Consider the following 26,578-nt stretch of genomic DNA (forward strand, 5'->3'; position numbering starts at 1 on the left):
TAACTTTTTTGTATTTTTTTCTCTATCTACTCACACCAAGAATAGAACGCCTTGCTGGCAGAAGCTTAGTAATTATGTCTGTAGGCTGTTTTATGTGCCTAACAGAATACATCATTACATAAAGAACAACTGTTTATGTTTAGCTGGTCAGGGAATAGGAATGGCAGTAACTGAGACATTCTCAGAAATATAACATCGTATAGTAATGAGTTATGTTCACTGAGTCATCAGGAAGCTCTCACAAAGAGAAGTAAAAATTATATGATAGCAAGTATCAGGTTAGGTCAAGAGAGGACATAATTTAAAACACAAGCCAACATGCTTCCTTACTATGATGATAACACATGTGGAAATGAATCAAAGGCCAAGTACACACATTCAAATATACATTTCAAATATACATTATCAGATAAATATAACAGGCATATTGAAAAACATAAAACATAGCACATCCCCTTTTATTTTTGAATGTTCACAGAAGAATCAGCATGCATCTTATGCATTTCTCAAGTGCACATACTGACAAAAAGAAATGAAATGTTGCTTCTCAGGAGGAGGATCTGGTCTTTTTGAATATTTCTATTTCCAAGATTAAATGACAAAATTTAGTAAAACAATATTAAAAGACTTACCAAGAAAGATTTGCGATCTATGAATTTACAACTTTAGTAAATGGCATTTTAAGAAACATTTGAATCATCCTCTTTTAATGCTCTAAAATAGCATACAATTATGGTAAAACATGACCCATTTCTTTCTCCTTGTATGTGTACACATATAAATAAATGCATGTATTTTGTCTACACAATATATATACATAACTCTATACATGTATAATTATACATACAATTGTATTTTATTTCTATATACCACCAACAAATATCAATACTTAAAAATAGATTATAAATATATGCAAAAATATAGAATTTTAAATAGTAAATATACCACCAAAACAGGAAAGATGACAAATAGAGACATACACCATGTTCAAGAATTGGACAACAATACTACTAAGATGTCAGTTTTCCCCGAATTTACCTATGGATTAAAAGCAACCCTAATAAACATTCCAGAAAGCTTTTCTAAAATAAATAAGAAGGGTGTCTAAGTGGCTCAGTCAGTGAAGCATTCGACTCTTGGTTTTGGCTCAGGGTCATGATCTCACAGTTCGTGAGATGGAGCCCCTCGCTGGGCTCTGCACTGACAGCACAGAACCTGCCTGAGATTCTCGCTCTCCCTCTCTCTCTCTGCCCCTCCCCGGACTCATGCACTCTCTCTCTTTCTCAAAATGAATAAACATTTAAAATAACTAAGAAAAGTTGCTTCCTAAATTTATATGAATATACAATGAAAACAGAATAGTTTAATTTACAAAAACAAAACATTGGAACACACAACAAAAGACAAATCAGAATGGTTAATGAAAAAAGACTGATACACTACATATTGTTTTTAATTTTCTTATGTTTATTCATTTTTGAGACACAGAGACAGAGTGAGAATGGGGGGAGGGGCAGAGAGAAAGGGAGACAGAATCTGCAGCAGGCTCCAGGCTCTAAGCTGTTAGCACAGAGCCTGATGTGGGCCTAGAATTCATGACCTGTGAAATCATGACCTGAGCCAAAGTTGGACGCTCAACCGACTGAGCCACCCAGGCACCCTGATGCACTAAATATTAATGAGAAAGTAGAGTCCAGAATTCTTATGCATTGCTAATTGGTATATAAAATACTACGGATACTTCGGAAATAAGTTTTCAGTTGAATGAAATATATTCTCATCTTAGTTTAGTTGTCTTTCTTCTACAAAAAAGATTTACAAAAGAATACTGATTACAGCTTTTTTCTTTTTCTTTTTTCTAAAGAGAACAAATCTGTAAAAAAAAGAAATGTTGAACAGTGTGATATGTACAGCAAAAAATATATAAGGAAAAATACTGGTTTAAAGGTTCCTGAAAATATCAAATTTGTCCTTTTATTCCATCAAAATATTAAATGACATATTGGGATATGATTTGTAAGCTGTTAAAAATGTTTTTAGGTGAAGCTATCAGGTAAAAATTCATGAGTCCTTGCGTAAAACAATATTGGAGAGAATAATGGGAGCTACTCTGAATGCCATCCTGGGGTTTGAATTTACTAGTCCGGCCACAGAAGTATAGAGAGGTTACTCAGTGCTAGGCTTATTATTTTCTCCCCTCAAAAGATATTGCATTTTAACTTTAGGTCACTGACCCTCTTATTGTACCTTTCATTTTTATTTCCATTGAAGAACAGAATAGGAAACATTAACTTGCAATTTTCTCTAGAGTGATTTTGTTTTTCATGTGTATGCAGTATCTTTTAAAGTGGAATACTAAAGAGACTCTTAAATACTGAGAACAAACTGAGGGTTGATGGGGGTGAGGGAGAGGGGAAAGTGGGTGATGGGCATTGAGGAGGGCACCTGTTGGGATGAGCACTGGGTGTTGTATGGAAACCAATTTGACAGCAAATTATATTTAATATAAATAAATAATAAATAAATAAATAAATAAATAAATAAAGTGGAATACTGAAAGTGTCAACAATGTCTCAACTAATTATATGTGGGTAATTAAGTAATTTACACTTTTTCACAATTAAAAAAATATCTAAGCATTAGATTTCTCATGGCCTTTTACAGACCAATTCAATTGGTAGGAACTGAACTTCAATATTCACTAATATAAACACTGCTTTAAGTAAACCTGAATATTCACAGCAGCATAACTACAACAGGAATATAATTATTTCAACACTTTCTAGCAGGGAAATAACAAAATACTTGAATATTATTATAGTGAAATAATGAAATGTTGTGCAGTCTCAAAATAATAAAAGTTAAAATCCTGAAATAACTTATTTTTTCTATCAATACTGAAAATAAAAATAAGGATATCAATGATTAAGATTAATAGTAATATTCTGTGTGACAGATTTCTGTTCCTTGTGTAGGGAACAATAGTTTACTAATTACTTTTTATCTTACCTACAAAGGCTTATAACTGTCAATTGCAAAAGATTTCAAGGGTGACCTAAATAGTCATTAAAGATAATACTTAGGTCAAATGAATGAGTGAAAATTTGCAGAGAGAACAGAATTATCTCAATTTTGTTATGTCAAATTTCAGAGTGAATACAGTATGTGAAAAAATGAATTTGTATTATTAAGTAGAACATTTAATAAAACACTATTATACAACATTCAATAAAGCATGTATGTATGTATTTAAACACGTATCTCTTCATAGTCAGTGGTTTCTTTTTTTAACACAATATAAATTGTTGGTTTTATTACTATCATAGTATAGTTTTAATGCAAACTACATATAAACACAATTGTTATTCACACACTTATCCTGTGAAACAATATGTGAAGATCAACCTTAAAGCACTTATAAAAATGAAGATATATAAAATATCTTCCTAAATTAAGTCCAAGGACAACATACACAAAGCAAAAATTTGAACTCGTCAGTAATCACATCGAATATGGACAGGCTGACTGAGCAGGGAAAAATGATTCTAATTTTAAAATTACATAGTTCCAGGTAAAATCATGCAATGCCACTATTTTTGTGTTCTGCACAGACTCCCAAGGCAAACACTGCTTCCGGCTTTCTGAACCACCAGAGACAATGACCCACCTGACCGACCTATCATAGTCCTTTTAGTCTTCTTTCCTGATAGGTCCTTAGGTTCCTTGGAAGGAGGCATATGGATGGGTGTCTTTGGAATCGGATTATAAAAAGCTCACTCTGGATCAGAATTTCCACAGTGAAACTCTGTAAGATTTCCATCGGCATAGCCACAGCTGTTTGCAGCTGGACAAGGTTTATTTTTTTTGCATTTTCCAATCATTCCTTAAACTTTTTTTCTGCTATTTCCTTTTTTTCTGTGTAATTCAGCTTGCCTTGTTTTTTTCTTTTAGCCTTTTCTTCTTTCTTCTCACATCCTTCAGCATTTGTTTTCTTTAATCATTCTTGATATTTTTCTTTGCCTTTTCTTGGAAATGTTCTTTCCCCAGTTCTTCTGCTGCGTTTTTCTCCATTTCATTAATTTTTTTGGTTCCCTTTCTTTTTGGTTCTGTTCATTCTGAACCCATTCTCTATGCTTTTCTTCAGCAATTACTTTTCTTTTTCAACGTTCTTCAATTTCTTTTCTTTTCTTTTTTTTTTTTTTTTCTAGCCGCTAATTTAATTCCTCCAGTGCTTTCTGTCGCAGATGGTCTCGTTCCTCTTTTTCTTTGCCAATGAACCACAGTTCCCATGGTGTCAGGAGGCTTTCTGGCAGGTGCACCGGTTTCTGTTCTTCTCGGTTGTCGTCTGACTCAACCACACTGGCATACCGCTGTAACTCCACTCCTTTCAGGCTCGCCACCTTAGCCTTTGAATCATGAGCATCTTCATCCAGGTCTTCCTCATCCACCCTGTCACCATTGTTGTAGTCAAAAGGGAAGCTCTGGTGGCCAAGGGGAGACAGCGACATGGTGGAATCACTCAGCTCAGTAGCGGTGAGCAGACCATCACCATCTTCAGCCCTGCACCCGGCACTGCTGTAAGGACCTGGGCCTGTAGCAACCAAGGACCACATATCCGTCAGGGGCAAATCAGCCCCCACAGCCTGGCTGCCGACATCTGGCCCATCCAAACAGGCGGGCAGTGGTCTCTTAATTAGAGTGGTAGGTAGATTTCTCACAGCCATGACTTGATAAAATTGTCACAGTAGGTCATCCAAATGTGTTTGAACATACATTTTAGATTTTATTTTTAGTGTTTATCCTTCTCTTTTTCCTTGGAACATCTAAAATTCACATGTCACATAACTTCTGGAATTCAACCATCTTTTTGTTGCCAATCAAAATGAGGTTTTATTTCTCTCTATTCTCCCCATTGCCTAGTTCTCACTTTCAGTATAGGTTATCTAGAATTTTAAGCCAAAATTAGAACTTATAATAATACTGCAATATCAACTTTTGACAGTAATTCTTACATTTAATAAAAAATTGATTAAGACATATTTCAATATTATGTCTTACATTCTCACACTACCTTCCTGGATTTGTTATCATTCTTGTTTTTCTGGGTCTAATTTTTGAGTTGTTAATTTTTTAGAGCTAGTTATAATCTAACTTCTTGTGTTATAAAAATTAAATTATTTTATTCTAAAATGAATAATATTTGGTTGCATGTCTAGTACTACATTCAAAATTACATCCCTCAGCCCTTTGAAATAATTGCCATGTTGTCTTCAGTATCTCTTACTGTTGATGGAATGTCCAATGAATTGTATTTTAGAATCTTTTCCTTTCTAATGTCCTTAAGGCTTTCTATCTTTTCTTTGGGTCTTGAAATTTTACTACTTTATCTCTATTTATAAGAGGTGGTGATTTTAGTGTAAGAACACCCTTGACCCTTTACTATTTTGTATTTCCTTCCTTAAACTCCTCCCACTCACCATCAGGTACAACTCAAAAAGTGGAAAATTATCAGAAATGGATTCAAGGACATGCTGTTAAGGAAAAGAGATACTGACATTATTTTGATTTGAGGACATTGAGAGAAGCCATAGCTAATTTTGAGGATACCCATATGAGATTTATTCAGCATAAGGGAATAGAGCCAATAATTTTTATGCTGTCCTTCTTCCCTTCATTACTTCTCTATGTTCCCTGAAGCCTTAGAGAAAAATTAATTCCATTAAATAGTAAGATTAATACCCTAACCAAAATATTATATCATGTGTAAATATTTTTCCAAATAAAACTTCTAGGTAGAAAGACTAAATAAACTAAATCACCAAACCCAAAGATGAGCTATAATCTCAGAAGAAATTATTTTGAAAAACACCAAATAAAAGATACATAGACTCCATAATAGAAGAGAAGCAGTTTGGCTTATGGTGCATAACAAATGATCAATTATTATTATTTTATGGAAATTAACTCATCACCAAGAGTAACTTGTGGTTCTGATCTTTTTTCATAATTAAAAAAATTTTTTTTAATATCTATCTATTTCTGAGGAGACAGAGTGTGATATGGCGATGGTCAGAGAGAGAGGGAGAGACAGAATCTGAAGCAGGCTGCAGGCTTTGAGCTGTCAGCACAGAGCCCGATGCAGGGCTGGAACCCATGAACCGTGAGACTGTGACCTGAGCCGAAGTCAGATGTTCAACCAACTGAGCCACCCAGGCACCCCTTTCTTTCGTCATTATTATCTGGTAATAAGAACAAGAGTCATTACAATTTTTAGCTGCATTTAAATTTAATTTTTTCTATATGCTAGCACTACATATTAAATTATCTCTCTCTATATATATATAAATATATATATGTATGTCATTCATATATATGTCATTCATTTAAATATATATATATATTCATAATGTGATAGTGCTATACTTAGAAATCAGATATAAATGAAATGAAAATCCTACTATGATATACTCATTATTTAAAGCAAGAATCTGCAGATGTGACCCAGGTGGTCCCAAATATTCTTTCAGCATGTCCATGAAGTTAAAACTAGTTCTTTTTTAAAGTTTATTTACTTTATTTAAAGAGAGAGAGAAGGAGAGAGAGCAAGGGAGATGCAGAGAGAGAAGGAGAGAGAATCCCAAGCAGGCTTTACACTGTTAGCATAGAGCCCAATGTGGGGCTCAAATTCATAAACTGTGAGATCATGACCTGAGCTGAAGTCAAGATTTGGGTTGTCAAACAGACTAAGCCACCCAGACACCCCTAAAACTACTTTTATATAAATATTAAAACATTATTTGCACTATCCACTCATTGTTGTCATATTTGCACTTTGACAATTTTCAGAGACAATAACGGACAGCAGATTGAATGCAAATGGATTGAATGCAAGTATATATATGAGAATCCCAGTCTTCCTTTAAGCTAGACATTAAAGAGATTTGTAAAAACTGTATAACAATACTATGTTTTCCTTAATTTTATTTTGTATTGGAAAATGATTACTTTCATAAAGTCATGTTATTTATGTTATGCAGTTAATGTATCGTTATTTTTAAAAAAAAACAGTTTAAAATAATTTCAGTTTAAATTGTATAGATGGAATTAAAATTATGGAGGAAAGTATTTGGTGGGTCTTAATAATTTTTGAATATCTAACATTTCTCTAAAGAAAATGTTTTTGAATTTTTGGACTACTTGGAAATATATTTAATAACAAATTCATTTATATAAAAATACCTTACCGTCCAATAACTATTCCAGCTGCTAAGTAATATCACATACTTCCCCCCCTACCCCCCCCCCACACACACACAGGTGCTCCTAACTTATTGGAGTTTTTCATCTAGTTTCGAAGGACACAGTATGGTTAGGAAATGCATGAGTAGTATTAGAATTAAAAAAAAGAATTATTACATATTCAGAAAAAGATTAATTTTTAAGTAATTAAATAAGAAAATAACATTGTTGGGATGCCTGAGTGGCTCACTCAGTTGAGTGTCCGACTCTTGATATCAGCTCAGGTCATGATCTTATGGTCATGGGATCAAGTCCCACATTAGGCTCTGGGCTGAGCACGGAGCCTGCTTGAGATCCTCTCTGTCTCCCTTCCTCCCTCTCTCCCTCTCCCCTCTTAGGCACACACTCTCTCGCTCAAAATAAATAAACATTTAAAAAAAGAAGAAAATAGCATTAAGAAATTTTTTTTTACATTGGCATTGAAGAAATGAGATCAAAAGTATAGAATTTAAGTGAAGAATAGTTTAATGTCTCATTGATAAAGCCTTTATAAAATCTAAGTAAACATTTGGTAGAAAGTTTTTAAAAATGGAATAAACATTGGAAGATCATTCAAAATCATCATTTATGAAGGCTAAAAAAAACTGTTGAAACTTACAAGTGAAACAATGAGTTCAGTTGGAGCCTGTTTACATAAGTCAAACAGTGTGTAGAGTGTTTATCTGTTTTTATCAAGGTCATTTGGCAAATTAGTATGGAAGGACTAAGACTGAGATTCTCATAATGTCCAATCCAAGGTTTATTCTACTACAATGCATCATTTTAGTATTCTTTCACTGTTGCATTTGGTTTGCTATGAATGCTGCCAATCACAAGTAATACTCTAGAAGAATTTACACATTTAGAATATATAATTCTACAATTACACACGAATTTCAGTGAAAAAAAAGAAGTTACACTGAGGACTATAATCACATATATAGCAAAAAAAAAAAGATTTTGGGAGCTGCTAAGAATATTGAGTAATTTAATCATGTCATGAAAACTGTCAACAATTTACTTCTCACTATGTCATCATTGAAACTAATCCATATACTCATTTAACAAGAAAAATGAAAAAAAATTCAGTGCATTCACTGGTGCCTATGTTGGTTTATGACTCTTGGCAAGGAATTTCTGGTTTTCCCTTTGGCATTTGAAAAGTCTGAAAGTCCACACAGCTTCCAAGGGCTGTAAGGAAATCCTCTCAAGTAAAAGCACACCAAACTAAATTCAACAACTTTACTTGAACCCATCAAAGAACTGACATCAAAGGGCAAATTCCCACCCCAAATTCTGGAGAGATAGACCAATCCAGAGATTCATAGCCAGCAGTTGCATACCTGGAGTAGAAGCCTCTGGAGCCATAACCAGGTGGGAATAGTTAAATGATAATTTTGATGAACTCCTGGAAGTTGAGAATAGAACAGATTGAGACTGAGATTCACCTGGGGGGTGCAATTTCAGGGGGTCCCTCACAATTTTGTAGATTTTTACCTCCAGGAAAATCATTCAGGTTCTCTTCATAAGATTTGAGAAGATCCCTTTATGCCTCTGGCAGAAAGAGGGTAAGACAATCCTTGTGAATATGTCCAATGCTGTTTGATTATAAGTGTCTACTATTGAGGTGGCAAGACTTTACTGGCATTCTCCCAGGGACTTGGGCATTCATTTATTTCCAGTTCTCTCTAGTCTTGTTGTCTCACTAAAGAGAGAAAAAAGTTATACCACAAGCAACACTGGTAAGTTTGGTCACAACCAGAGATACAGGTTCACTAAAAGACTGAAAACTAGAAAATCTATATGATTTTCCCCACTCCACATGTTACCCCGATATCAACAACAATGTAATAATAGTGAATCACACCTGAAAAAGCTGCAAGACTAAGACTCTCAGGGAAGAACCAACAAGAAAAGCCAGAAGTCAAGAGGGGAGACAAAAACAAGGCACCAGAGGAATTTGAAGCCACCAGTAAGTAGTGCAAGTCCTAAGTGGAGGCCAACATAAATGCATACACCAGAGACCTATTTATTTGGTTTTTATTGCCCAAAAAATGAAGGCTGGTTTTCAACAACAACAACAACAACAACAACAACAACAACAGTAACAACAACAAAAATAGAAGACAAGCCAAAGGCAAAAAAAAAAAAGATATAGCATAACATGAAGAGACAAAGTAATCATCAGGCCCAAACTCAGACATGGTACAGATGCTTGCCTTATTAGTAGAGAATGTAAAATAATTATGTATAATATGATAAGGATGCTAATGGAAAAAAATACACAATATACAAAACAGATTTGGTAGTAGGAGAAGAAAGATGGAAACACTAACACAATTTTAAAAACATGCAAAAAATCAAAAAACTATCAATTTGATCAAGTTATAGTGCCCAGTTGTTTGTTCAAACACTAATGTAGATGTTGCTGTAAAGTTATTTGGTAGATGTAATTAAAATCTGCAATCAGTTGTGTATAAAAGAGATAATTCTTGATAATGTGAAGGGCCTCATCATAACTGCAACAAAAATTGAAACAAAAACTGAGGTTCTGGGAAGGAATTCTGATTCAAGACTGTACCACTGAAATTCTGCCTGAATTTCTAGCTGACCAATCTGCCTTACAAATTCTTCAGTTAAGACTACATTATTAATTCCTGTAGGAATTTCCAGACTGTCCCTGTTCTATAGATATTAGACTCACTAAATTCCCACAATTGTGTCACTCAATTCCTAAATCTCCAATCTCTCGCTCTTTCCGTCTAGATAGAAAGACTGATCATGTTGGTTCTGTTTCTCTGGAAATTCCTGACTGATACACTCCCCACAGTGAAATGTAAAGAGAAAAAAGAAGAAAAAATAGAAAAAAACTTCCTAGAACCATAGGACAATTTCAAATGTGTAAAATATGCATTATTGGAGTATCACAAAGAGACAAAAAGAAAAAATGGAGCAGAATGAATATTTGGGGTTAACAGTAGCCTAGAACTTTCCAGAAGTAAGACAACAAACCACAGATCCTGGAAGTGCAGAGAATGCCAAGCCAATTAAATATCAAAAACAAAATGAAACAAAAACAAAGATCAAAAGTTGACACCTAGGCATATATAAGACAAGTATAGAGAACATAATATAAAGATAAAATAGTGAAGCAACTAACTATTTGGTGGTGGTGGTTGGAGGAGGAAGGGCATCTTATCTTTAAAAGAATAAAGATAATAATTATGGTAAATTTCTTTGCAGAAACCGCATCAACCTAGAATTCTATATCCAGAGAAACTGTCGTTCAAAAATGGAGAAATAAAGATATTTTCAGACAAATAAAATCTGAAGGAATACATTGTTGCATCTTCTTCCCTTTAAGACGTGTTAAAAATTTTCCTTCAGGCAGAAGAAAAGTTATATAAGTCAGAAATTATATCTATATAAGAAGGAATGTCAGAGAGGAAATAAATGAAAGGAAGTAAAACCTATTTTCTTATTCTTACTTGATCTAAAATAACTGATTGTTTAAAGTCATACCAGTAACAATGTTTGGATGATTATAGCCTAAGGTGAAGTGAAATTAATACTGCTATGACTACTACTACTACTACTAATAATGTCATAAGGGATGCAAGGGAGAAATCAGGAATGTAATAAGTTACCTGTACTACATATAAAGTGATAGGGTATTATTTTACAGTAGGCTTAGATTACTTAATTTCCTATGGTATTTATACCTATTTCTAATCAGGTGAATGTGTATAATTTCCTCATTTAAAAATGATATATATGTATATATAGAAAGGAGACAACACTCTGGGCTAACACTTATAAACATTTTAAAAGATGCCTAATTAGTATGCTAAGACAGAATGCAAAATGGAATCATATAAAATACTCAATTAAAACTAGAGAAAGGAGGAAAAGAGGGAAACATAAAGAATACAGAAAATAGAATTTTTGATGTATTTGATATAATCAAACTTGATACAATCGAATTATAGCAACGATTATTTTAAATGTACATGGCTTAAATACAGGAATTTAAATACACTAATGGTCAGGATGAATGAAGTAAGACCCAGCTTATTGATCTTGTTGTCTAAAGAAAAATCATTTTAAGTGTAAAGATTCTGATACTTTAAAAGTGAAGAGATGGAAATAAACATACACCATGCTAATCTTAATCAAAAGAAAGCAGGCAGACACAACAGACAAAGCTGACTTCAGAACAAGGTGTCAGGGGCAAAGGGCAGCATTACCTACTGACAAAAGAATCAATTCTCTATGCCAATCGTAAATGTGTAAGCACTTAAGAATATCAAAATGACTAAGGATGGAGTTGAGGGTACGGGTGGGAATGGAAAGGGGACTTGATAGAAATACACAAATCCACTCTTATAGATTTGTCTTAAATACCACTATTTCAGTAAATGGTAATTCAAGAAGACAAAATATTAGTAAATATATACTTGACTTGAACAGTCCTTCAGCCAATTTGATGTAATAAGCATTTATGGAATAATAAATCATTGAATAATTAAATGAATAGGAATAAAATAAATATGTTGCCTATGAAGATTTCCAAATAATTTATGTAGACAATCTGTCTTAAAAGGAAGTGGAATTTTATTTCTCACTTATTTATTTTGTTTTGGTTTATTTATTTATTTTGAGAGAGAAAGAGAGCAAGCAGGGGAGGGGTAGAGAGAGAAGGAGATAATCCCAAGCAGGTTCCACACTGTCAGCGCAGAGCCCACAAACTGTGAGATCTCCTGGGCTTGATCATGACCTGAGCCAAAATAAAAAGTTGGATGCTTATCCAATTGAGCCACCGAAGCACCCCTATTCTTCATTTCTTAACTGTGAGCTGAAAACAGTGACTTTCTTCTAAAAAGTACAGTGTAGAAAAGGCAAGGGTGGGTATAACTTGTCAGTAGAGATACTTACTTGTTGTTATTGGTATTATTATATTTTAATATGTATTTTTGTCTTTTCCTGTATTTTCTTCTAATATATCTCCAATTCTTATACTTCCTATAATATACTCTATTTAATTTTTTTACATAAGTTTTTTGGCCAGAACTGACAGATCCATGTTGAACATAATCATGAATAATTAAATTATTTCTTTTTTTTAGAGTAGTTTTAGGTTTGCAGTAAGCAGGATGGGAGAGTACAGAAATTTCCCGTATACTCCTTGCTTCCCCCCCCCCCCAGCCGCAAAGCCCTCCTCATAATGATAAACATCGCTTACCAGACAGGATACTTGTTATAATTGAACCTACAAAGACACCTCATAATCACCCAAAGCCCATAGTTTACTTTAGGGCTCTCTCTTATTGTATGTTCTATGGATTTGGACAAGCCTATGACACTGTACTCATCACTATAGTTCCATAAAGAATATTTTTATTGCCCTGAAAATCCTCTGTACTCTGCCTATTCAACCCTCCCCCTTCCCAAACCTCTGGCATCCACTGATCTTTTTACTGTCTCCATAGTTTTGCCTTTTCTAGAAAGTCACATGGTTGGGAGCATATAGTATGCAGCCTTTTCAGATCAGGTCTTTCACCTAGCAATATTCATTTAAGTTTCCTCCATGTCTTTTCAGAGTTTGCTAGCTCATTTCTTTTTAGTGCTGAACAATGTTCCATTGTCTGGATGTACCACAGTTTATTTATTCATCTACTGAATGTCATGCTGGTTCCTTCCACATTTTGATGATTATGAATAAAACTGCTATAAACACCTGTGTGCACGTTTTGCATGGTTGTAAGTTTCCAGTTCCTTTGGGTAAACACCAATAAGCATGTTTTCTAGGTCATATGTCAACAGCATATTTAGTTTTGTAAGAAACTACCAAACTCTCCTTCAAAGTATCTGTACTGTTTTGCATTCCCACCAGCCAGCAATGAATGAGAGTTCCTATTGGTCCACATCCTCATCAGGATTTTGGGGTTTTCAATGTTTCAATCTGAGCCACTCCAACAGGTGCATAGAAGTACTCCATTGTTGTTTTAGTTTATAGTTCTCTAACAACATAGTATTGGAGCTTCTTTTCATATGCTTATTTACCATCTGTATATCATCTGTGAGGAATCTATTAAGGTCTTCAGCCCAGTTTTGAGTAGAATTGTTTGTTTTCTTATAGTTGAGTTTTAAGAGTTCTATGTATATTTTGGCTAACACACCTTTATCAGATGTGACTTTTGCAAATATGTTCTCCTAGTCTGTCATTTGTCTACCCATTCTCTTGACATTGTCTTTCACGCAGACAAAGCCTCTAATTTTATTAATATAAATCCAGCTTATTAATTATTTCTTTCATGATTATGCTTTGTATTATGTCTACAAGGCATCATCACACCCAAGGTCATCTAGGTTTTCTTGTATGTTTTCTAGGAGTATTATGTTTTACAATTAGGTCGATGATTCATTTTGGTTTAATTTTTGTAAACAGTGTAAGATCTGCATCTAAATTTATTTTATTTTATTTTTTGCATGTGACTATTCAGGTTTTCCAATGCTATTTGTTAAAGAGACAATTATCTCTGTTCCATTGTGTTGCTCCTTTAAAAAAAAAAACAGTTTTATTTTTAAGTTTTATTTATTTATTTTGAGAGAGATAGTGCTTGTGCACATGAGTAGTCAGGGAGGGGCAGAAGGAGAGAGAGAGAGAATCCCAAGCAGGCTGAGCACGGAGACTGATGTGGGGCTCAATCTCACAAACCCTGAGATCATGACTTGAGCCAAAATCAAGAGTTGGACGCTTAAGCAATTGAGCTGCCCAGGCACCCCTGCCTCTTTTTTTTTTTTTTTTTTTTGACGTCACAGATTAATGAAGTGGTTTCCTATGCTATTCATACCTATTTCTTATCAGGTTAATGTATATTATTTTCTAATTAAAAACCATTTTCAATTATAAACATATATTAGACTGCTTTGAGATCACATAATTTTATCATATTTTAGTTGATTACTGAAATGTTTAAGAATATATTTTTTTAGATTTAGGTCATGCTTTCAGTCTTGAACTAAACTTTTCTTCGTGATGACACAGTATTTTTAAAAGCATGTTTTAGGGGTGCCTGGGTGGCTCAGTTGGGTAAGTATCCAACTTTGGCTCAGGCCATAATCTCACGGATTGTGTGTTCAAGACCCACATCAAGCTCTGTGCTGACAGCTCAGAGCCTGGATCCTGCTTCGGATTCTGTGTGTCTCTCTCTCTGCCCTTCCCCCACCCATGCTCTGTCTGTCTCTCTCTCAAAAATGAATAAACATTAAAAAAATTAAAAAAAAATAAAAACATGTATATAATTAGCAAACCCTTCATATAAGATGTTCCATTTGTATCCATGAAAAAAATAGATATTTTTGTAACAATTTCCTAATAATTACAGGCATTTTACCAGTTAATCCCGTAGTTCTTAGAAAGTATCCCAAGGCCTCATAGCAAACTCACAGGAACACCAAATAATATTTTAAAATTTTAGTGAAACCCAGTGAGATATTTGGATTCTGTGCATTCTATTTTACAACTACATCACACAAGGAGCTATTATCTGTTTTGGTCTGGGTATCAAAAAAAACAAAACAACACAATTATTGAGAAACTAAGGTAGTTATAACCCATGAAATATTGGTATCTCTGCTTTAGTAACTTTAATGAATGATAGAACTTGATAGCCGCACATGTTTGAATTGCTTTAAATTTTTCATAGCATCAGCATGATTTCGTAACATATCAATATTTCTCTCAGACACTAGATATATTTTATTAAAAATGAAATATAGAAAATTTTCTAAGGGGAAAAGTTGTAATTGTGTGTGTGTGTGTGTGTGTTTGTTGTGTGTGTGTAAAAGAGAGATATAGAAAGAGATTTTTTAGGAAAAGATCATAGTAGAGAAAGAATGGCTCAAGACAGCCAAACCAGTGTTTTTAAATATTCTAAGAGCAAATCCAAACTACTCTGATTATAACTGCTGATAAAGGTGATTGATGGAAGAAAAATATACAGACCTATGGAGGAGTAAGTCATACGAAGACATGGAATATAATTTAAAGATGTTTACATAACAAGAAATAAATTGAGATTAAGGATGGGAGTGTGATACTTAGGTCCTATTCATAGACACAATTAAGAAGAATATTAAATCATGAACAAAGTACAACATGTGACATGATAATGAGGTTGAATTATTTGGCCAATTTAATTTTGATTTTAGTACTGTTAAATAGCATTTTTATTAGTTTGTAAGATGCATCACAAATCAATCCAATATGACTTTAAAGTCACCTTAAAATGTTTTTCAGTTTAATTTTCTTTTACTTTAATGAAGATTTTTAATGTTTAAGATGAATCAATGGCATTTTAAGCTGTTATACTGAACATAATAACTTGGTGATACATGATTTTTTTGTGATTACCTAAAAATAAAGTTTACCAGAGCCAATTTTCTTAATTCCACTAAATAACAAGTATACTGAGGGCAAGAATGCAGGATGGCAATTGTGAATCTGTAGATTCAGTGAATATCCAGTGCAGTAGTCTTAGAAATATAGTTAAATATGTCTTACATACCTTCCTAGTATCACTTCCTTCACCTTCAGGTATGTTTTTATACTTATTTTGATTTAGGAGTATCTAGATATCAAAAAACTAAAATTTTCCTTAAAACTATTTAACTATATAAATTTATATTTCCACTATGTATTGTACATTCCTGTGATGTGAAAATCAGTGAATATCAGACATTTCAAATAGGGAAGCTAGACAGAAAACTTGGGTTGAATGATCCTGTTTGTGTAAATTCCTCTATAAGATATGGTCCCAAATGCATAATCAGGAAATGTTATTTCCTAAAGTGGAACTTGGCCTCAATGCACAACCTTCTTTGATTGAATTTCCATTGGCAACACTTCTCTGCATGAATCCAAGAGATAGATAGATTAAATATGACTTTATAGAGGGTTCATTTTCTCCTACTTCCAACTAGGATGATTACATGTAGAGTTACTCTAGCCTCACTTTTAAAGAAAACCCATACTTCAATAAATAAATTTTAAAAAAATTAAAGCTTTTAGCTCTAGAGGGAAAGCAATCTACCATCCAATACGAAAAAAAATAGAGAATAATTTCATCATTTATGAAACATTCTTGTTAATATTAATATCTCACCTTTAATTGGTTCCTCTGGACATTCAATCAACTCAGCATATTCAATTTTACTGAGAACACAACTGTGAATATATTCAAAAGTTTCAAAGAGTATAACTGTTAAAAGTGCAGACAGGAAATTATGGTCATTAAGTCTCATACAGCTTCAACTACTTTTGAAAGTATTTTGACATTTTGTAAATATATTAAAGAACCATTGACATAAAAATTGTATGTTAAGTTAAACTGTATTATTTATTTTTTTAGAAAAACATTCATTTTTGACAGGGAATAGTTTCAAAGGAAACTTGCTGATGGGATTTAGGAGACTTGTAAGTATATATGTACTATATTATTTTTTCGGAGTTTTAGGAAAAAAGATTCTACCCCAAGATTTTATTTTCAACCCTTTAAAAAATCTTAGGTCCTTAAATATCTCAGACAACAATATTTATTGCCACCTTTATAATTTGATCAAATATATCCTGATATGAAATAAATAGGGATATAACCCTACTTAGATTTAAAGAACAAAATTGCTTCCATTTGGAATAAACATTTTTTTTGAGACAGAGATAAAGAGCCCATGCACAAGTGGGGAAAGAGCAGAGGGAAGAAGGGAGAGAGAGAAAGAGTAAGAGTGAGGGAGAGAGAGAGAGAGAGAATTTAGTAGCTCAACATCAGGCTAGATCCCATGACCCTGGGATGGTGATCTGAGCTGAATTCAAGAGTCAGTCTCTTAACCGACTGAGCCACCCAGGAGTCCTGGAATAAAATTTTTCTGTGAAATATTCTTTCTTAGAATAAATACCAGAAATTACAGCCATATATCAACATAACTACATAAATATAATGAAACCACATGGAAAACTACAATATTCTCTAAATCCATCACTCAGTTTTTCACTTACAAGTCTCAGCCCTATAGCATTACCCACTGAAATCACTCTACCAATTCAAGTATGGGTGTAGATTTGGGTATCTTTGCCTATCTTTTCATATCACGGTGCGCTCATAATTAACGAACAGTGATTTATACATAGACTTAAATTATTTTATAATTTCCCAATTTATAATTCCTAACTTTGAAATACTACCAATAAGATTCAAAATGTACTTGAAAACAAGGTCAAATAACTAGTTTTAAAATTTTTGAAACAAGAGATTAAGAAATATACCAAAAGTCGTACACTATATCCTGCTTGGAATCTATACATAAATTACCAACATATAGAAAATTACCTTGAAAAAGTACTTGAAATAGTCCAGGTTATTTTTAAAACCCATCTCATACAATGACTGGAGCACAAACCCAAACTTTAGCAAGATAAAACATTACTCCACAGGATTTTTTAAAATGTTTTCCTAAGTAATAGCATGTGTTTTTGCTAGTGCTGTACTGACTATGGACTTATTTTGCATATTTTTAAATTCTTTTCAAAGTAGAGTTCTTTCTATACACACAGTTATACATACATAGTTATAATTTCATTATGAAAGTAACTTGTGTCAAAATATCTCTATTTAATATCTCTTATCTCTATTAAAGGCATCTGGGTGGCTCAGGTGGTTGGGCCTCTGACTTCAGCTTAGGTCATGATCTCGCAGTTTGTGGGTTCGAGCCCTGGGTCAGGCTTTGTGCTGACAGTTCAGAGCCTGGAGACTGCTTTGGATTCTATGTCTCCCTCTCTCTGCCCCTCCCTGACTTGTGCTCTCTCTCTCTCTCTTTCTCAAAAATAAACAAACAAACACAAGCGATGGACTCTGTTATTTTTGAAATTGTATGAAAATAATGTTTGCTCTACTTAATATTCTAGTCTACTAATGTTGGCTAGAAGTTCTGTAGTGTCAAATATATTACTTAAATAAGCTAAAACAATGAAAAATCTCCTCTGTAAATTTGGCTTATGCTGCCTATTTTTGTTTTGTTTTGGTATAAATTCTTGTATGTGGAATTTTTTGTTGCTGTCCAAGAAAATGTTTACAACAGTCTTGATTGATATTTACAAATTTTATTCCAGAAAGAATTTTTAAATCAACTCATACTTTTATAGCAGTATTATTTTATTTGTATTTTATTTGTTCATGAATACATTTGTTACATGTATTTTATTTGTTCATATTTTAATTCATGTTGTTTTATAAACCATACTGTTAGATTTAGCTCTTTTGAAATGAGAAATTTTGTTACCATATAAAACCAGATTATGTGGTAAACTTGATTTGTAAGGTGTGTATGTTGCATTAGTTTTGTAGTGCTTGAGTGTAAGATCTTCAGTATCATATTTATCTTCCATTACAAGGTAAATACTGTGTGATAATATCTACTTCCATGGAGGGTATAGTAGAAACAACAGGCCAATACTTCCACTGAAAGAATTAGAGAAAATGAATATATATTTCAAATTGCATTGTAAAGATATTTGAGAGATAGGTATCCTATTATTAATCAGACTCTACCTTCAAATAATCTTAGATAAGACTTCAATTGTAATGAAAGAGATTTAAAGTTTAAATCATATGCTAATCCTCTCTTCCACCTATTATGGCATTTTACATCATCAAAAATTATTCTTTATATGACAGCTTAACTTGTGGAGTGCTAAATAACATAATAAATATCATTCACATTTAAATTCATTTCACTCATTTCCTAAAATATTTGTTTTTAATAGATCAAGGTTCTACCTGTATGACATTTCTCCTCCTTGTAGAACTTCCTTTAATATTCCATATATGCTGGTAATAAATCTTATCAGTTTTTGTGTATCTGAAAGTTATATATTTCCTTCATTTAAAAAGAAAAAAAATATTTTCACTGTGTATAGAATTCTCACAAAAAAGGGAGAAATCATTTGCAAATATATGTAACAGTCTTATATGCAGAATATATATTTTAAAATCCTACAACTCAGAAAGAAGTCATAAAACTACATCTAAACATGAGAATTTTTAATAGCTATTTCATCAAAGAATACATATGTATGACAAGTAATCAAGTGAAAAATTATTCATGAAATAATTTTTTTAGGATAATGCAAAACAAAATCATTAGATTATACCACTACAATTCCTCTGAAATAGTAAAACTGTAAAATGATTGTCTGTACTAACTATTGGCAAGGATGTGGAACAATTATAACACTCATTTACTGTGGGGGTAATTGCATAAACACTTGGGAAGACAATTTTACAGTTACTTAGAAATGTATATATTCACCTACCAAATCACTTAGCTATTACATTCTACATATTTACTCCAAATAAATAAATATGCCCATCCAAAGACTTGATTAATTGCAGCTGTATTTGTAAAATCAAAAACCCAGAACCAACCTAACAAAATTTTGCTTATCCATACAATGGAATACTACTCAGCAATGAAAAAGAATGAAGTAGTGATATAAACAAGGATAAATTTCAAAACACTTATGTTGAGGTTTTTAAATGTTAAATAAAAGGCATGTAGTGTACAAAAACATTATATAAAATTCTTGAAGATATGATCTAATCTATAGGGACAGAAAACAGATCAGTTGTTGCCCGTAGTCAGAAGGTAGGAGAGATGGAATAATAAGCAGTATTAGTCACAAAAAACCTTCTTGTAGTTTTGTATATGTTCACTATTTATATATGTCAAACCATACCAAGCTGTATTTCTAAATCAGCATATACCATTGTGAAAGTATAGATTAAAAACAAATCCTAGGAAATAAGAAGACATATCTCAGCAGTCTATCTTTGTAAAAATCAAGAAGCTTTGGGGGTGCCTGGGAGGCTCAGTCAGTTAAGCATCTGACTTTGGCTCAGGTCACGATCTCATGGCTCATGAGTTCGAGCCCCACATGGGGCTCTGTGCTGACAGCTAGGAGCCTGGAGCCTGCTTTGGATTCTGTGACTCCCTCTCTTCTGCCACTCTACTGCACATTCAAGGTTTCTCTCTCCTCCAAAAATAAACATTAAAAAACTTTTTTTAATTAAAAAAAATTAAAAACTGTATTTTTCAACATAGGTCAAGGCAATTCAATTTTAAAAAATAATCCTTTAAAAAATATTCTAAAATAATTTTTATCCATAAGGAAAAAATCTCTACCCCAAACTCACATTGAATTAAAAAACTCAAAACGGATCATAGATATAAATACAATACTTAAAATTATAAAATATCCAGATTAAAACATGGAAGAGTATCATTTTAACTGATTTGGCAAAAATATTTTAGGTAGGACAAGTTGTACAAGAAAAATATCAGTAAGTTGGACTTCACAAAAATAAAACAAAATTTTTTGACACATTGTTAAAAGTGAAAAAACTGAGTCAAATAGTAGAAAAATATTTTGAAAACACATCTGAAAAACCACTTAAGCATACATTAGTAATAATAACATAAACAGTTAACAAAAGAAATATTTGAACAGACACATCATAAAATAAGATATATGAGTGGCAAATATATGCATAAAAATAGGTGTGTCATCATTATTCATGAAAAGAATACCAATAAAAACCAAACTGAGAACCTCAACAGATAAATTCCAGGCACTAAGTGAAAACAGCTCAATGCAAAAGTGTACATATATATGATTCAATGCACATGGTATTCGGAAAAGCCAACCAAACTAAGTGATTTCCAGGAGCTGGAGAAATGGAGATAACTGCTTAAAAGAGATACAAGAACATGTAAATGTTCTATACTTTGATTTCTGTGTTGGCTAAATCAGTGTATAATTTTTATGCACAATTTATAGGACTGTATACGTAAAATACTGTATTTTACTGTATAGAAAGTATATCCCCCAAAACTGACTTAAAAATATCTAACAAGACTGGTTAGGAGAAAGGCATATGGAGAGAGACTTCAGTTACTAATATCAAAATTGAAAAAGGATATATTATCATGAATCCTATAGATAAAGAAGAAAACAGAATATTAAATTCTTTATGTTAGTACATTGACAATGTAGGCAAATCTGATAAATTCCTTGCAAATACTTGTTACCAACACTGAAATAAGAAAAAAAAAATAGAATTTAGAAACTGAAGAGTAAGCCTTGTATCTGCTAAAAAATAATTTTATAATGAAAATAGTTTCTGTAAAGCACATCCAGGAACGGATGGCTTAACTGCATAAAGTTTTAAATATTTCAGGATGAGATACCAATGAAGTACAGATATTTGGAGGGGAAAAAAGGAAATGAACATTTTTCATATCATGAGGCTTACATACGACTCAAGGCAAGAGCAACGGGTGGTAAAGAATTTTCACCATCACAACAAACTAAAAACATAGACAAATGTATATAAAACATTCATTTTCAAATATTTAGACAATAGGTATTTGTATGGGATAAATTATGCTCCCCATTCAGATGATGAAGTCCTAACCCTCAGTACCTCAAATGTCACTGTGTTTGGAGATAGGGCTTTCACAAGTTAATTGAGGTAAAATAATGGTGGTTTCTAATGCAATATGGGTGGGTCCTAAGGTTAATGTGACTGGTGTCATAGGAAGGTGGTCAACACTAAACAAAGACAGTCATCTACAAGGCAAGGAGAGAGACCTTAGAAGAAAGCAACGCTGCCAACCCTGATCTCCAACTTCCAGTTTCCAGAATTATGAGAAAAGAAATTTATGTTGTGTAAGCCACCCAGTCCGTGGTACCTTGTTACGGCAACCCTAGAAAATGAATAAACATGGCAGAACTGTGATCTTGAGAAGAAAGTAACAAGGTAAGCCCTGTTACCACCAAGACTTTCTGCCTGTACCCAATTTTTGGACTGCAGCACATAAGGAAGTAATTAAACAGAGTAGTGCTGTCCCACTGACTTGAGGACACAAATATGGTCGTTTTTGGAGGCTGAAGGTGATGAAATTTGAAGTGTAGACTACTAAAGAGAAGTCGTTTCTGAAGATGTGAAACTCCAAAATCTTTATAGGTGTCCTCTTAAGTCTTTGGCTGCGTAGTAAACTACACATATGTAAGGGAAAATTCCATGAAGCCTAGCAAAATACTCCAAAATCATACTAGAATAGAAGATGTTTGATTTCTGTCTAATCAAAAAAGAGACACCTTGTTAAAAACCTAATGAAATTAGCATAGAACATAAAAAGTCATTCATTAATCTTAGGGCTTAATTAGCTTTAAAGCAATGTCTACTCTAGATCCTTCTTATCACACCTTAATATAAATGTTCAAAGGATCAACATAATTTTCAAGTAACTAATCTTTCTGCCAATACTAACTTCAACACCTGACAAAGGGAAAAAAATATTGTGCAAAGACACAAAAATATATTAAAGTGTCCAGCATTCATTAAATTTACCCAAGAGAATGAAACCATATGTTCACATAAAGTCATGTTCACATAAAGTCTTGGTCACAAATGTTCATGGCAGTTTTATTTATAAGCATCCTAAACAAAAGATAACCTAAATGCCCATCAACAGATGAGTGAATGGGGGCACCTTGGTGTCTCAATCGGTTAAGCATCTGTCCGACTTTGGCTCAGATCATGATCTCGCAGTTTGTGAGTTTGAGCCCTGTGTTGGGTTCTGTGCTAACAGCTCAGAGCCTGAAGCCTATTTGGATTCTGTCTCCCAATCCCTCTGCCCCTCCCCTGCTCTCACCTGTCTGTCTCTCTCAAAAATATATAAACATTAAAAATTACAAAAAAAGGTGAATGAATGAAAACATTTTAGTATACATACAATGGACTTCCAGGAATGAAAAAATAAAATAACCCACAAAGATTAATCAAAATAATTATGTCGATCAACTTTTCATGTAACTATACTTTCTTTTGTAAAGTATGTGGTCAAATATTTTGCAAATTTGTACTGGGCTGTTTTTATTCTCATTAATAATTTTTAGGAGTTCTTTATTCCATACATTGTCATTTGTCAAAAGATAGACAAAAATCATTTCATATTATATGATTACATTATAAGATTCTAAAAATAAAAATTCTATAATGACAGAAATCTGATCAATGTATTTCTTTAGAAATCTTCATTTTGATACAATGGGATATCACCTCCTCCCTGTCAGAATGGCTGAAGTCAACAACACAAGAAACAACAGGTGTTGGTGAGAATGTGGAGAAAGGGGAACACTTTGCACTGCTAATGGGAATGCAAACTGGTACAGCCACTGTAAAAATACTAATTGAAAGGGATACATGCACCTCAATGTTTATAGCAGTACTATCTACAATAGCCAAATTATGGAAACAGCCCAAGTGTCCTTCAATTGATGAACCAAAGAACCACTTCTTTATCCAAAGAAGATGCGGTACATATAAACAATGGAATATTGTTCAGCCATAGAAAGAATGAAATCTTGCGATTTGTAACAATATGAATGAAGCTAGAGTATTATGCTAACCAAAATAAGTCAGGAAGAGAAATACAAATATCATATGATTTCACTTATATGTGGAATTTAAGAAAGAACATTAATGGGCAAATGAAAAGAGAGAGAGAGGCAAAGCAAGAAACAGACTCTTAACTATAGAGAACAAATTGACATTGTAAAATTGATAAAAACTTAAAAAAATAAAAGAAATAAAAGAAATGTTCTGTTTGAGAGCATGCATAATAAAGCTTATTTATGCACATCTCTGGAAAAAGTATTATTGATTTCCCTTGATATTTCCTATATAAAGTGTTTGAAAGTGTACAAGTATCTTTCGCACCAACAGTTGGTGTAAAGATGCTGTTCATTTTACCATTCTAGTGGGTGTGTAATAGTATATTCTGGTTTTATTTTGCATTTCCCTAAAGAGTAATTATGGTAAGCAGTTTTTCATGTTATCTGTCATCTAGATATCTTCTTCAGTTAATTCTCTGTTCAAAATTACCCATGTTTGGGGAAATGATGTTGTAGTCTTAATACTGAGAGTTAAAAGAAATCAACATATTATAGACATACGTTTCCTGAACTACACAAAAAGGAAAATAAAACCTGAAACAAAATTGAAATCATAGCACAAAATTGGTTGATATCAATCCAAATATATAAATAACCATTTTAAATAGGAATCGTAAATAGTCCGATAAAAACAAAGATTCTCACAAGGCATACAATAAAAAGACTTAACTGTATATTGTTTATGACACACCCATTTTACATTTAAAGATTCAGATAGGTTAACAGCAAAGGAATAAATAAAAATATACCATGCTAATGATGATTAGATGAAATCTGGGATAGCTATATTAATTGCAGACAAATCAAATTTCCATACAAAGAAAGTTATGAGGGATAAAGAAGGGCCACAAAATGATAAAGAGGTTAATTCTTAAGAAGTCACAACAATTCTAAACCTGCTTGCAACTAACAACAAAATATCTAAATATGTGGCCGCAAAACTGATAAAATTCAAGGTAGAAATATAAAATTCAAGGTCTTAGGTGGAGACAACAACATTCCTCTGCTAATAATCAATACATGGAAGACCCATTGAAAAAAGGGTATAGTTGGTCTGTACTGCATTATCAAGTAACTTGATCTAATTGACATGTTTAACACTTCCGTTAATTAACAGCAGAATACACATTCTTCAAGTTTGCATGGTACTTTTAAAAGATAGGACACATTATGGGACATAAAACATATCTTAACAAATTAAAAACAATAAAAATTATTGTTAAATACAAAGTATTCATGTATTATTAAATGTATTGTTAAATACAAAGTATATTCTCCTACTGCAGTGGAATTAAATTAGTCAACAACAGGAATATAGCTGGGAAATACTCAAATATGTTGGAACTAAACAACACGTTTTTAAATAGCACATGGGTCAAAGAAAAAGTTTCAAAAGAAATTTAAATTTTTTTAATTTAATTAAAATGAAAAAAAGTTGTCTAAATTTTTGATATGAAGCAAAATCTGTTCTTAGAGGAAATTTCTGTCATTAAAAATGATATTTGAGAGGCACAAAGTTATAAAATCAATAATCTAAACTTCCATGATATTGGAATTTGTAATAATAAATATGTGTTTAATCATCCTCCCCTTTCTGGCAAAGAGCTCCTAACACCTTTGGAATCTCCTAAGTTATGAGAGTGTTAAAGATGGCTGGATACTCACAACAATCCCTTTACAACGCCACCTCAGTTTATGTTAATGAGGTGACTTTTGGACAGTGTCTTGGGATGGGCCTGGTCAACATAAAGACCAAGTGATTCCAGGATTGGAACTTTCAGCTGCTCCTCAGCACACGCCTCCAGTGAAGGGAGAAGCACGGGAGCTTGAGTGCAATCATCAACAACCAATTATTTAATCAATCGTACCTATGTAATGAAGCATCCATACCCAAAAGTACAGAGTTTAGAGAGCTTCTGGGATGGTGAACATGTACAGGTGGTGGGAGAGTGGTGTGTCCAGAGGAGTTATGAAAGCTCTGCACCCCTTTCCCTATACCTTTCGCTATGCATCTCTTCAAAAAAAAAACCACAGAGAAAAATCAACATAACCAAAAGCTAGTTCTTTTTAAAAAAGTAATAAAATTGCTATGACTGTAGCAAGGCTAACAAAAATAAGATTCAGAAAGTGAAAATACTAACAATATCATAACTAAAGAAGGAATATCCCCACTAATCTCATTGAAATGAAAAAGATAATAAAAGACCTCTATGAACAACTCTATGCCCACAAGCTTGATATCTTAAATGAAATGGAAAAAAATTCTCAAAAGACAAAATGACCAATATTCCTAAATGAGGAACAGATAACCTGAATAGGTATATATCTCTTAAAGAAACAGAATCAATTATTAGTTATTTTCCAAAAAAAAAAAAAAAAAAGCATTAGACCCAAAAGATTTTACCAGTGAATTCTAACAAACGTTAAGCGTAAAACTTACATCAATTCTCTGTAATCTATTCCAGAAAATAGAAGAAGAGGAAACATTTCTATATGAACACATGAGGCCAGCATTATACTAACATCAAAACTAGGCAAAAATTTAAAATTACACCAAAAATAATTAGGCACCTATGAATAAACCTAACCAAAGAGGTGAAAACCTCTACTCTGAAAACTATGTAAAATATTGATGAAAGAAATTGAAGACAACACCCAAAAACTGAAAGATATTCCATGCTCATGGATTGGAATAATAAATATTGTTAAAATGTCTGTACTAAC

General features: G+C 32.8%; 1 pseudogene; it reads right to left on the reverse strand.

The window, feature by feature from the left end:
* Positions 1-3,590: 3,590 nt before the first annotated feature.
* Positions 3,591-4,724, reverse strand: LOC115522936 (annotated as a pseudogene).
* Between the last annotated feature and the right edge of the window lie 21,854 nt (positions 4,725-26,578).

Source organism: Lynx canadensis, chromosome C2, assembly GCF_007474595.2.
Source record: "Lynx canadensis isolate LIC74 chromosome C2, mLynCan4.pri.v2, whole genome shotgun sequence".
Classification (NCBI taxonomy): Eukaryota; Metazoa; Chordata; class Mammalia; order Carnivora; family Felidae; genus Lynx; species Lynx canadensis.